The sequence below is a fragment of the Pleurodeles waltl genome, chromosome 10 (assembly GCF_031143425.1).
Source record: "Pleurodeles waltl isolate 20211129_DDA chromosome 10, aPleWal1.hap1.20221129, whole genome shotgun sequence".
NCBI classification, from domain to species: domain Eukaryota; kingdom Metazoa; phylum Chordata; class Amphibia; order Caudata; family Salamandridae; genus Pleurodeles; species Pleurodeles waltl.
This window is the reverse complement of record NC_090449.1, coordinates 744,928,908-744,944,115: the sequence shown is the minus strand read 5'-3', so window position 1 is coordinate 744,944,115 and position 15,208 is coordinate 744,928,908.

Genomic DNA, 15,208 nt, shown 5'->3' with positions numbered 1-15,208 from the left:
ATAGTGCCTTTTGGGAGTTGTAGTGCTGTCAGTTTCCAGGACTTCACATGCCCTTCCCAAACACTGTGACACAATATGAGGTCACTTGACATGTGGCATGGCAGTGGGGGTATTTGGATATTTGGACAGGGAGTGGTGAGTGGTTTGGTAATTGGGGTAGGGAAAGATGATGAGTGAGCATGCAAGACATGACTATTTGGTGACATGGATGCTGTAGTGACTTACCCGACTCCACTCCCCCAGGTATTCCTGACAGGCCCTCAGGATGCAGGATGTTTAAGACCTTCTCCTCCCATGATGTGAACTGTGAGGGAGGAGGTGGGGGCCCTCCGCCAGTATTGAGGAGCCCCAGTTGGTGCCTGGATGCCATGGAATGTACATTGCCCCTGTGGTTGTTGCGTGGGTAACTGCCTATTGCATTCACCCTGTCAACTATCCTTTGCCACAACTCCATTTTCCTGGCTAATGATGTTTGCTCGACCTGTGCTCTGAATAGATATGGCTCTACCCTGACAATTTTGTCCACCATAACCCTCAACTCATCATCAATGAAACGTGGGTGTTTTTGTGAGGACATGGTAGTAGTGGTAAAGACGGTGAGGTAGTGCATAGAAGGATGAATAATGTATGTGATGAGGTGTGGGTGCTGTGATGTGAATGGGTGAAGGGTGTTGTGTATTGTGTGGTTTTGTGAATTGTTTGTTGTGTTTGTTGTGCAAATGTAGGATGAGTGCTGAGTGTAATGTGAAGAGGTTCCTATTGTTTGTTTAGCTAGTTCTTTTATTTTTGGCTACTCTCTGGCTGTGAGTGGCATTCTGGTTGCAAAGGATTGTGGGTTGTGTAGGGGTGCGTTTTATAGTGTAGTGTGCCGGTGTGCGAATGTGTCAGCTGTGGAGTATTCAAACAATCCAATGTGGTGTGGTGTTCTGACTGATGTGAGTTCAGACTGCCACGGTTCACACCCCCAATGGTTTTCTACCATGGAAGAACAGCTCTCATGATTTGTTGATCGTAATTCGATCGGTTAATTTTTGTCGGGCTGGCTGTGCTGGGGGTCTGACCTCCTTTTTCTGTCCGCCAGTGTCTTGGTGGTTTCGAAAAATTGGCTGTTTTTTGGAGGTCTGGGCTGTGTATCTCTTAAAACAGCTGTCGGTTGACCGCCAACATGGCGGTCTTTTGGTGGCCGCATCCGCAGCGGTATTACCGCGACTGCCAAAGTTGTAATGAGGCCCTTAGTATCTACTATGTAGAATCTTTGCCTTGTTGGAAATTTTTCTGCAGAGCCAAAAAACTTGTGTGGAACATAGCGGACAAGTTGTCAACTGTTACCTGCACACGGAATTACTCTTCAATACAAAGATTTATAATGTGTTCAATATTTCTACACACCTATGTTGTCTACATTGGAAGCACATGCATTATTTTAAAAACTTACACCAATTAGCTGGGTACAGGCTGTACAAAACTAGGTAGAAAAGTAATATGGTAGCTACCCACAACTCTATAAATTTACAACAAACTAACACTCATTGGATGATGTCATCAATGGTGTCATAAATGATGTCATAGAACATGTCATGAGTGATGTAATATGTGAGGACATGAGCAGTGCATAGCATGGCACAAGTTATAGTTAGCTCTGCAAACTGTAAATGGTTAATTTCTGTGTTTTTTTAGTTCAAAACGTTTATGATGTCACTGAAATATTCACATAACTACAATGTGACTTTAACCTTAGTTTACTTCAGTGAATTTAAAGTTGTTTTTTAAACAAAAACTGATCTTTTTATAACTATAATGTTACTTTAACCTTTGTTTTTTCAGTGAATTTCTAGTTTTTTTAAATGTAAAGTGATATTTTATTACCATACGCCAACCCACACCGTGCACAGCCTTTGGTATGCACAGAGATCCGTCACGCGGGGCTGCTTTTTGTGATTTGGTGTAAATCCTTTCAGTAGTTTTTGAAATATTAAAAGAAAGCCAAATTTGTATCTCTGGATGTGGGAAAACTTCGCAAATACTCCTGATATAGTGCAGAAATGTGATTGGCTGCCAGGAATTGTTGGCAGCCATTATGAGACTCGCCTTCAGCCGAGTCTGAAAAAGAAATATAAAAAAAAGACAAGGGAGCATGGTGCATTTACCCAAACCCCCGAGCCTTGGTGCAGGGGTCCCCCAGGACCCTCCAAAGCTTAAGAGTATTTTTTTTTTAAATCACTGCGAAAATCGCAACAGATCTGTACATTTTTTATGAATTAGAAAAGAAAGCAAGCGTGGTCTCCTGTGCTTGCTCTTAATTGTGCCCCAGCACAGCCAGATCCTTAGGGCATTGAGGGCAAATTAGGAGGGAGTGCATGGGCCCACCACCTCTCCAGGGATATGTGCTCTAAATATGAAGCTCCCTGTTCCTCCCTGTGCCCTGGGGACCACCACCTCCTCACGGCTTTTTTAATAGTAATATAATGGGTGGTCCTGCAGACCCTCCCATTCCCCAGGGACCACCAACTCTCTTGGGCTATGTGTGTAAAGCATGCGGGAGGTGTGCAGCCCCCTGCACCCTGAGAACCACCACCTCCCTGGGGCATACTTACCAATAATACAATGGTGAAGTCCTGCGGATCCCCCAGGGCCACCACATTCCCGCGGCTATGTTGATAAAGTATGCGGGGACTACCCCAGGGACCACCATCTCCCCAGGGTAACATATAAACCTCCCTAGGGCTACAAATGCATATAAGAAGGGGGTTTGTCATGGACCCCTGGCCCCGGAGACCACCACCTCCCCAGGACAAAATTTAAAAGATGGAGCAGGACCACATGGCATCCCTCTTGGAGCTATAGATGGCCCTGGGGACCGTCACCCTCCAGCGCCGGCTCCTGCTACCTCCCAAGGTGCCCTCCCTTGGGAGGTAGCTGTTTGCTTTTGCCTGGCTGGAGCTGACAGCTCCCGCAAAGCAAAAGTTAATATAACTCCACTTTCAGCAAGCAGGAGCTGTCAAACAGCTCCTGCTTGCTGAAAGCAGAGTTTTAATTTCTTTCCCTGCACAGTAACATGCATGTAGGGAAAGAGATGAAAACATTGTTCCCACAAGCAGGGAGCTGCTATTTAAAGCCGCTCCCTGCTTGCCGTAGCAATGCTGGCTTCCACTGTAGACGGGAGCTGGCTGGAGCCTTGAGGCTCCACAGTGGTCCCCGAGATAACAAAATTAATAAATATCTTTTTAAGGTGGAACTGCAGATCTGCAGTTCCACCTTGAAAAGTTATTTGATGAAGACACTCAAGGAACAATAACTTTGGCAAACGTACACACACAAGGTCACTGGAGACATTACCGTGGCCTCCTTTAAGCAGCTGTAGTGTAGGAGATACACACAATTGTATTAACGATATGAGAAAGTCTGTGAACTGCAGAAAGAGAGGTGAAGACCTCTCACTCATCCCTTTCTCACCTCTGTGTTCAAATCTTTCGGTGAAATACCTTGTATTGAATGGAGACAAGCGGGTCATGCCCCCAATTATAATTTCCAACACAAACCTCCATGCGGGGGCCCCCAACCCTGCAGGGCAGCTTCAGCCGGGGCGGAGAAACCCATATTCAAAATCCAAAAACGAAATTGCCAAAGCCTCAGTTTTAGTACTTCCAAGCATTTATTCTCAGTAAAATTGGCAGTGAGCAAAAAATCCTGACGTGTTTCGGCGGAATGCCTTGATCACAGGTGAGTGGTTCAAGGTGTGCACAACCCAGGTGTTTTTCAATCAAATGTCACATGACCCCAAGATGACAGCATACATCTCCCATAATGCACCGATGATGTATCAATGAGAATTATTGCACTGTAGCTTAATATTTAATCCTGCTATAATAGCTTCGTAAATGCCACAGTCATATTTCACACTTCTGACCAGTGCATACAGTTGTTGAAATTAAGTAAAGTTGCCACGTGCTTTAATAATATCCATCTGGATGTGTTTCACTTTAAAAGTATCACTCATTGCTGCTACTGTCACAATTGTATTAACGATATGAGGAAGTCTGTGAACTGCAGAAAGAGAGGTGAAGACCTCTCACTCATCTCTTTCTCACCTCCGTGTTCAAACCTTTCGGTGAAATACCTTGTATGGAACGGAGACAAGCGGGTCATGCCCCCAATTATAATTTAAAGATATATGGATTCATTTATATATACATATGTATACACACACACAAATATAAATATGTATGTGTGTTTTGTGCGTGGGTGTGTGTGTGTGTGTGTGTTAGAGTGTTGTTAGCCACTATGTAGTTATAGTTAGGTTTCTATGAGATCGGAATTCTTCAGATGTTTGCTTGCTGATAACCCACCGTTTGATGAATCTCCACAAAACTTTGCAGATCTCTTCTTTTTTTTTTTTACAGTGGCAAATGATGCTTCTTGGTGACTAGTTAAAGGGGGTGAAAATAAAAAAGGGGGTGCATTTTTCCACCAATTCAATTTTCCTAGACCTTTTAAACAGATGTAGCAACAAAATGGCTTAATGGATTTACATGAAATTTGATAGGAATATAGATTATGGTATGGAAAGGGTCCTTGTTGTTATATGATCTGAATTTATTCAGTTGTTTTTAAGTTATAATCGGCAAAAACGTAATGATATTTTGGGCCACGGTATATACCGCAGTGCATGGAGATGGCGAAACTGAATATTATTGGTTTATGAAAGCCCATGAAAAATAAACTGGCAGCCACATTGCTTAGACCACACTTTGCATTTGTTATGTGTTTTAACCTGAAATATAGCTTATTTGCTCTTTTTGCAATGCATATGAAGAGGTGAAACAGTTTAGCAAAGTCTGTAGACTTAAGTAAAAATATTTTTATTTATATCATTTTTTTTTTAAGGTTACAGAGCATCAAAATACTTTTGCAAAATTATTTAGAAAGTACTAGGTTACTTATTGAAATCAAAAAGCTAATTATATATGACAAAATAAAAGTAGATATAATATAGGATGGCTCTTAAAATAACTTTTTTCTCTTAAATAAATAAAATATTTAGATCTGTGTGTCAAGTTAGAAAAATATACATCATCAGGACGATGCAATGCTGCATTGCCATGTTTTTTATTTAAATGAAAATTGAAGACACTTTATGATCGTGAGGTAATCCTGGCACTGCCTTGTTCATATGTCAAGTCTTTTCAAACTTAGCAACATTTACAGGAGACCACTTCCACTTTTGTCTCCGACAAATATTTGAGAACACAAAATTTGTATTCGGAAACTTAGACATTAAGACGAAAAACATCTAATTTATCTCAATTTTCAATCTAACTCCAGTTATGTGTTCTATATTATTGCTACCACAGTGGATAACCATAGAGTGGGGATGGTCGCATTTACAAACAAAGGAAAGTAAACGGAATAACTGTCTCCATTTTAAACACCTTTCACCAATCCATATTAGTTCAAATCCTTTCAAACCTATAACCTAAAAACAAAATCACATTTTTTTCTTAGCATGCCCAAAAATTTAAACTGCACGCAATAAACCAAATCCTAACTATTTTACATACGCACTGATTACAAGAATAAGGAACACAGAGGTAGACAGACAAATGTATAGAGTTATATGATAGGCTATTAGGAAGCTAGACCATGCCCATAATTTAATTTTGACAAGAGGACAATTATTGTCGGAAATACAGTTTGTGCTACTAATGTACCACACTGATCCCATAATTCAAAATGAGGTAACAAAGTAAGCTAGTCTGCAGCAATGACGTTTAACAAGTATTAGGAGGGCATTTGGTACACACATTTGTGGTCACATAACAAAAAAAAAAAAAAACTACATAAGAAATAAAATTAAGAAGTATTGTCATCATCACATTGAAGAGTTCTGAAAAGCCTACCCACAATTGAATATCTAGCACGTTTTGATCCCACAAAGACATTTGAAAACATATATGATTGACACATTCTAACCAAAGAGAAGTCTATTGTTAGAAAAACTATGCCTCTATAAAGTTGTTCAGTTCCACACATATACTGTAGAAACAATGTGACAGAAGATAGCAACCTTGGTAAATTTTGAGTACAAGGTACCAGTGGGTGATTAATCATCATAAACTAAGTTGTGACCCAGAGAAAAGAAAGAATTGTACTGTTTATTATTTCTTCAACTATTTAAACCATAGTGCAAAGAAGAAGAATATGTCTTTTTCAATGCTATGAAGATGGATTTCATGTTTATAAAAATTACATTGCATTGTCTAAATTTCAGACGTACTTAAAAATGCTAAATCAAGAAATAGAAGAAGACAATATTAATGCATAAATTCAACACAACAATCCATCTATTAATAGCACTTCTACTTCCAGGACTGCTAACCCATGTGGAGAACCAATTATTAATACTGAAGCTTTGGTTGCCACGGTGAGGTTCAAAATGCAATGGACCAAGTCAAAAAGGACTTAAATAATTTAGATAACGTACTATTTCAATTAAATAGCAAACAACTGGAAATTAACAAATGTATACATGAATCAGTAGATCATGGACTTTAACATGAAACATGATTATGTAAATGTGCTACTTATGAGCCTACGTTACAGTATGTAAGTGGACTAGCAGGCACAGGGAAAAGCTTTATTATTAAAGCAATCACTGCTTGTATGCATAATGTTACTAGCTCTAGTTTATATTGTGTTGTTACTGCTCCTAATGGCTTACCAGCACCTAACATCACAGGAACTACCTTAAATCGTCTACTATTACCACCTGTGGAGCATAACTACGAACTGGAATACTTAAAAATAAATACTGATACATGCTGAGAACTTGGTAGAGCCCATAAAAAAATAAAAGTCCATGGTGACTACTACCATATGATCATCTTGAACTGTAAATGTTGTAAATATGACATAGTAGTGCAACAGAAATAATGGTTTTGTCTGAAAGCACACAAAAATAAAAATAATGATGGATTGACTTTGTCTTCTGTTTATTAAATAGAATCGGATATCACTGAAGTAGCCTATTATTAAGTTACCATCTACTATGAAGCCACCACGAGGAACATGTTTAACTTACACTTACCATTTATCTCAGTAATAATTACAATTCATTATCTCTGATATCTGAAAACAACATGGTTAATATTGGTAGAAGATCTTTATCTTTTGAGAAATTAGATGAATTCTGTTTTCTCTACTTTTTTGTTTTTAAGATTTTTTCTGAAACGTGAAAAAAACTAAGGTGTATATTTTAGAGCCCCTAGAGCCATTCGAACACCACATTAGCGTCATTTGTTTGACGCTAATGTAGCGTTAGAAGGCCAAAAACATTGCTCCAGATTTACAAAATGGTGCAATGGATGCCTTGCACCACTTTGTAATCCTTTGTGCTACATTATGCCTGTGCCAGGCATAATGTATGCAAAGGGGGGAGGGGAACTGAAAAAATGGCTCAAGGAGATTTCCTTGCGTCATTTTTTCAGCACTTATAATGCCTGCTCAGAGCAGGCGTTAAAAGGGGGCATGCAATTGAATACAATGGGCCCCTATGTACTCTGCAGGAGTAGCACCAACATTTTGGTGCTACTCCTGCAGAGTACATCAGTAGCGTAAAAATAAACAACACTATTGCCCCCTACTTTGCGCCATAGTGCGCTGTATTTTAAATACGGCGCATACATGGTGGCAGTAGGGGGACGCTAAAGGGCGCAAGAACATTTGCGCTGCACACACCCCTAAGGGTGTTGGCTAGGACACTGGTGAGCCATGACAAGCTGACGATGGATGGTCAAATCTCTCTCTTCCACAACAAGGAAAGTATGGCAGAGGAGATAGTATGTCACTATACTGTAATATTGGCTTACTATTTGATGATTCTGCCTTACAAGATGTATTGTGTAACATATCACAGGGACAGCCCTATATGCCCATAGGGACCAGGGTCAATATTTTATATGTGCACAGTGTCCCGTGGGACACATTTAACATGTGGGGCACTCTTCAACTAGTTTGGCGAGTCCACCAATAAATATACTATTATAATAACCCAGTAATGACTTATTACTTGAATTATACAAAAAGAAAACACAGGACTGAAAGGGTTCCTGTTACTGGTATGTATTACACAGTTTATATGCAGTAGTCAGTACGCCAGTGAACAAAAGTACAGGTGACTTGAGAATCTGAATTTGATCGTTTTTGCCATCGAAAGACGCTTAGTGGTTAGTTGAGACTTTGTTGAGTGGCTGATATGGAGAGAAAGTCAGAGGAGAGTAGCCATTCAAAAAGTGCAAAAACTCTTAAACAGAGGAGGGCCAAGGGCACCCCAACTATGAGGCCTACTATTTGGCAGGACAATTAAAATGGCCAATCAGAAACTTTGCCATTGAGATCCCAAAGACAGTGGCAGAAACAGAAGGAAAACGGGACTTGCATGAGCTCAGTTTACTTTCTGTTGTTCAAAAGGAAAAAGAACAATTAAATTAATTTGAGTTTGTTTCCCACTTTAGAATGTTTTCATTTTGCAAATAGAAAGCATTCTGAAGTGCGTGTGAAGAACAATCAGATCAGTTAAAATGTTGCTTTCCTGCAAGTTTATTACAAAAGTCCCATTTAATTTCAAGGGTGCCAAAAACATCAGAGTTTCTTTCACTTTTTCAGCTGCTGATGCTGAGCTTTGCATGGGCATTTTCAGGGTCTCTCCTTCCAGGAGAAGAGAGAAGAAAACAAATCATAGGAATTACTTGGAAGAATACCGCTGCATCAGATTGACTTATGGTCAGCCATTTGGCTGATTGTCTCTATTCTGATGCAGCCCATAAGACTGACGCTTGGTATGTGATAGGTACTTGAAATAATGGTCGGGCTATTCATTTGAGGCTGTGTGAAAGCTCTGAAGGCTGTTTCTGTGCACTGGGTGATGGGTTTGGCCCATGGCTGAGCGTGGTCATTTTCATCTGACCCTTGGCATGTGAGCCTGTGAATAGGCATGTGGGGATGTGTCCATGGTGGCTGTATCTGGGAAGATGACTGCTACAAACCTGACATATTAAGGCAGCACTCCTGGCATACAATGGCCCCACTCATAGCATATCATGGCACTATACAAGTTAATATATGTGTGTGATACAAAAAATAGATTTGTAACTGCTTTAGAAACCTGTGCATTAATTTATTTTTCAATTCAATGTTTACTCTTTTGTTCATTATTAGAATTTTGAATTTAGTGGTGATGCTACCTCAATGCCAGTTTGTAAAATGTCATGTGACAACACTTTCCCCAATATTATCAGCATCAAAAGTTGATGTGATGTTATCATTGGCTTCTAGCTGGGATGATGTCACTCTCACTACCCCTGGCATTTTGGTTAATTGGCATCCATGGCTGTCTGTGAGTGCCCTAGGTGTGAATCACCAGGTGTGGATTTTACAACATTGGAAGGGAAATGCACCATTATCTCAACATATTGAAAAGAAATATCAGCCATGACAACAGGAATAGCAGGAAAGCATTTGAGAAAAGCCAGCTTGCGTGCCCCTTGGGACAGATCCCTGCCTCGATGATCAATCAATATGCTTATAGATCTGGCTCTTGTACTAGCAAAAAGAAAAATAGGTATGACATGGAAGACATCAGTGCCCCCACCCACCTTAAAATCATGGCTAGAGAAATAGACCAATAATGGCAATGACATCCTAATTAGAATTCAAAAGCAGAAATGGCAAGGGACACTGCACACAGCGCCTGGATACTGTTCACAGCAATGAAAGCCAAACTACTATAATAAAAACCACCCTAACCAACTGGACCATACATATAAGCAGTATACATTTGTTTAATGTGTATTTAAATTATTGTGGGAAAACCATTGAAATGTTACCAAGCAGTGTCTGTAATAATATTTGATAATCAATAAAGAACCGTGAGAAAAAGTATGAGAAATGTGGAAATAACACTCTGCAAAAGTACATGACATCAGCGACAGAACCAATAACAATAGTGAAGTCAATATGAAAACAGTGCCATTAATATACTATAGTAGAACATCAGAAATAAGAAAAATGTTAAGTTTCAGAGAGTTTGAATGTGCCTTTCCAGGGAGGTGTCTTTTTAACGAGTACGCGTCCATTAGAGAGGGAGATGATGTTGAAAGTGACTGATTTCCAGGTCTCTTCGAAGGACTTGTGAGAGGAATTAGTCTAAATAGCAGGTGGAATCAGGTCCCATATATTAGGATCACTCCCTGAGAAAACTTGCTTCTAGCTTTTCTGAATGTTGCAGTTTGTATTTGTAGAGTCAGTACCTCAGAAAGAGTGAGAGCCTCCTGAGATGATTAGGAGATCTAAGCGAAGAAAAAAAGCTAGAGAGTAAGAAAAGGGTAAAAATGCCCATAAAGAACATTTTTCACCTATGTCTATTCACTTACTTAACTGTGGTTAAAAGACCTACACAAAAAGAGAAAAATAAAACAAAACCCTGTGAAAGAATTTATTATCTTGGTAGACTTGCTTTGTACCTGCATATGGTGTCAGAAGGTGGATTCCACTTAAGACACAACGGAGGCTGAAGTACAACAGTTTGTTGAAGCCTTACAAGTCCTGGATATGGTAACCATAATTATTTACCACACCAAACTCTCTGAAAAGAAAAAAAAGAAGAGCAGATCTTCAATACATACCATTTAAAACGGGAGGGGCTGATTCCCCAGGAAATTAAGGAAGTGTATCTCATAGAAAAACACACCACGCAGACAGTGAAAAGCGCGACGGGTGCTACTGCACCTGTCACACGGCCGCAACACCGCCGGCTCCGTTAGGAGCCGGCTCCTATGTTGCGGCCGCATCCCCGCTGGGCAGGCGGGCGTAAACTAGGTATGCGCCCGCCGGCCCAGCGGGGATGTTGTAATGGGGACCGCAGGAGTGCGGCTGCATTGGCGGCCGCACAGCGGTTACAGCTTGGCGGGCGGCGGTAGCCACCCGCCAAGCTTGTAATGAGCCCCTATATGCTAAATGGAGACACTTTCAGCATCATTACTAATGCACACATGGAATCACACATCTGCAAACACCATAAAATCAGAGATGCTAACATAAATCACATCTTGCTCCCATGGAACACATGAACCAATCACTACAACCTCATGAAGTAAAGCGAGTCACACAACTATACAGAAGACCTTGATCACATACACATACACCTTTGCCCGACATGTCTACAAATGCAACACCTCATGAGTGCACATCAAAAGAGGTTCTGGTCTAGGAAAATACTCCAAGACTACAGCAACTGGGAACCATCAGTAACCACTCCACTCTTTACATTCAATATCGCTTACAAGAAAAATATACTTCAGTTATTGACCACAGACAAAAAGGTCCCATGTGCACCACAATATCATGTAACTGGCCCCCCTACAAAGGGGCACCGGAAACGCAATCTGCAGGCCACAATCACCCATATATAAACCTGCATGGCAATGTACTCAGGCAGATACACACCGTGTAATAGGCAAGGCCATCTTCTCATGGCATTCGTCGGTTTTTCATCGCCATGCACGCCATCACTTATACATGAATAGCCACCATGAAACCCATTGGTACCTCTTTGATGTATGTCTGCCACCAATGTTTATACTCTGCATGATGCTATCCTGTACGGTACCACATAATTAAATCACTTAGGCCCATATTTATGCTTTTTGTCAAAAAATTTACCGCCGGCTAATGCCACTCCAACGCACCATGCGGGTGCCTTATTTGAGGATTGATGGTGCTGCTGGCTGGTCAGAGTAAAAAAAGAATACTCAAACCAGGCAGCGCCGGCGTAGGGGAAAATGGGGGTGTGCGTCAAAAAAGGGTGCAAGTCAGGTGTGAGTCAAAAACGATGGCTCAAACCGGACTTGCGCCATTTTTGACGCACAACCCCTATTGAAATGACTCCTGTCTTAGCAAAGATAGGAGTCATGCCCCGTGCCCAATGGCCATGCCCAGGGAACTTCTGTCCCCTGGACATGGCCATTGGGCACAGTGGCATGTAGGGGGGCCAAATTAGGCCCCCTATGCCTCTTTAAAAAAGTAAAAAAATCAGTCTTACCTCAACTTACCTGTACTTACCTGGGATGGTTCCCCCCATCCTTGGCTGTCCTCCTGGGGTAGTAGAGGGTGCCAGGGGGTGTCCCTGGGGGCAGGGAAGGGCACCTCTGGACTGTTTCCATGGTCAGAGACCATGGAAGTGAGCCCATAGGTCCCTTAACGCCTGCTCTCACCCTGGCGTTAAGATACGGCGCACATCAGGCTTGGCGCCGTTTTTTACAGCCCTCCCCCCGTGCGTCAAAATGACGCAGGAGTATAAATAAGGCACACAGGCCTTAAAGTAATTTTTTGGGATGGGAACGCCTACCTTGCATGTCATTAACGCAAGGTGGTTTCCTGCATCCAAAAAATGATGCACACAGAGGTTTTTTGACGTCCCTGGGTCGGGCGTCATAGTTTAAATATGGGGCAAGGTCTGCGCCGAATGTGCGTAAAAAGTTTTGACGCACATTCGGTGCAAACAGAGTATAAATATGCCCCTTATTGGCTTTATTTTATGGTGAGCAAACTTGGTCACCAGTCAGGTTTTTGCAAGAGCACAAAAACCAAAATATCAGAATTGTTTAATTTCTGACGAGTCTGCCATGCAGTAAAAGAAAACACACAGATCATCTATATAATTTACCATCCAATTACAGCTCCCTTTGAACTACCACAGTAGACAATGGGCACCACTTACAAGACATGGCTGAGGGACCCCACAGCAATTAGGCCAACACCACACAGAGGAGATGCAACAAAGCAATGCAACCTATTCGAATCACTGACACCTACATACTTTGCACACTATGACTATATATAGGGGCCAAATAGATAGACTCAAGGCAGGGGATCAGTTGCGGCCTGTGTTTGCTTCACAACATGGACGTCAACAGACTGCCAATCCTAGATGAACATGGACAGCCTCTGACAGTGCCAACACAATGGGGGTGATTCTGACCCCGGCGGCCAGGGTCGGCGGGAGCACCGCCAACAGGCTGGCGGTGCCCAGCAGGGCATTCTGACCGCGGCGGTATGGCCGCGGTCAGAAAGGGAAAACCGGCGGTCTCCCGCCGGTTTTCCGCTGCCCTATTGAATCTGCGCCGCCATGGGGATTCTGACACCCCATACCGCCATCCTGTTCCTGGCGGTTCTCCCGCCAGGAACAGGATGGCGGTATGGGGTGTCGCGGGGCCCCCGTAAGAGGGCCCCAAAAAGAATTTCAGTGTCTGCTTTGCAGACACTGAAATTCGCGACGGGTGCAACTGCACCCGTCGCACCTTCCCACTCCGCCGGCTCAATTCTGAGCCGGCGTCCTCGTGGGAAGGGTTTTTGCACTGGGCTGGCGGGCGGCCTTTTGGCGGTCGCCCGCCAGCCCAGTGCAAAAGCCAAAATACCCTCAGCGGTCTTTCGACCGCGTAGCAGTATTTTGGAGGGGGGAAGTCTGGCGGGCGGCCTCCGCCGCCCGCCAGACTCAGAATGACCCCCAATGACTTCTAAATTAAAAATACCAATGTACTGCAACGGCTACAGAGCACAGAAGGACAGCACTTACCACCTGAATTTATTGTTGTCTCTCACTCATGTGAGGACTATACAGGCACTTATTAGCGTTTGAGTGAGCACAGGGAATATTGGGGTCTCTTGGGCATCTCCTGCCGTTCTGCAGCAGATTGATGCACCCCTTTCCTTGGACCATTGGTACCACTCTTACCTTAATTATCCATCCATTAGATGCTGCAACGGTGTTGGAAGTCAAGGTGCAAACACAACGGCCAGATAACTTGTCGTCAGACTTACACGTTTGGACACTGCGGTGAATGGTGGAAGAAGAGAGTGGTGCTAACAGGCAATCCGGCCAGCACTATAAAAGGTCATTTTTTTCATACCAGGCAACTCACTTGAATCATGCAAACCCCCAAATATGCTTGCCAATACTGATGCAGTGGGACTAAAACAGACTGACCAATATGTAGGGTTCGCTATCAATAACCAGGGCAGACGCTTGCAAATTACCTGATCTTACCTTACCAGCAGTGCTTCATTTGAGCCGGTGGTTTCCGGTGCGGGCATTGGCACTTATTTTTTAGGGCCAGCACCTATTCTTCTGCCTCAAGCATTTCCTGCGAGCAAAAGGCACGTATAGGAAAGACGGCAGAAGAGGAAAAGTAAAAAGCGTCACACAAGGAGAAAACAGAAAGCTGCAAGAGTGAGATGAAGGCGCTGGGAGTGGCTTTAAATGAATTAAAGAGCCACGAGATGATTTCAGGATTACGCTGCCTCAGTATTCCGTGCTCGCACAGTTAATTGCAGCAGCCGCGAGTATAGGAGGAGGGCTTTGGGCACTGGCACGTTTTTATTTACAAATGAAGTCCTGCTTACCTGGATGTTTCTTTCAATTGCACTTAAGTTATTTACATCATCTGTGTTTGCAGCCTGTTTTCGGCACGCTATTGGCCACCATGAAAACATATTCTGCACTAAATATATTAAAATTGATGATGCAAGTTCAAAATAATGGTTTGTGGGCAGAAAAGAGCTAGAGACGATTCAAAGTAAATTCTGGAAGAGACATTGAACTTATTTTGGAGTGTGAACTTTAGAATTAATATTAACATGAAAAGCTTGCAATATAATGTGTAGTGAAACTGCATAGAAATGTGTTAATGTAGAAATAATGTGCACGTTTGAAATGTGCCCACGGGGAGTGGCCGCCAATGTATACGATGATTAATGAAACTGACTAATGATGAATTAACAATATACTAACGTATGACTTTGTATTAGAATTAAGAGTTATGTATTAGGGTTTTGCTAAGTTAATCACTAGGCCTTAGTTAGCGACGGTCTGGGCCTAGCTGCCTGGTCTCATATTAATTGTGTTTTTCTAACGTGCAATGTGCTGTTTTCCTGAAGGACATGGAGCTGTACTTTTCCAGAAACTAGAGATATGTGTGTGTAGCCGTAGTAAATTCTTTCTCATGGGACCCGACTTGCTCAAGGAGACATTCTTGCTGAATGCAACAGTGTAATTCGCAACAGGTGCAAGGTCGCCTGGACTAGGAGAAGGCAATGGAACTACTGACTGGAGCGTGAAATTTAACTTTCTTACCTGACATTCCACCCGTTGAAGACG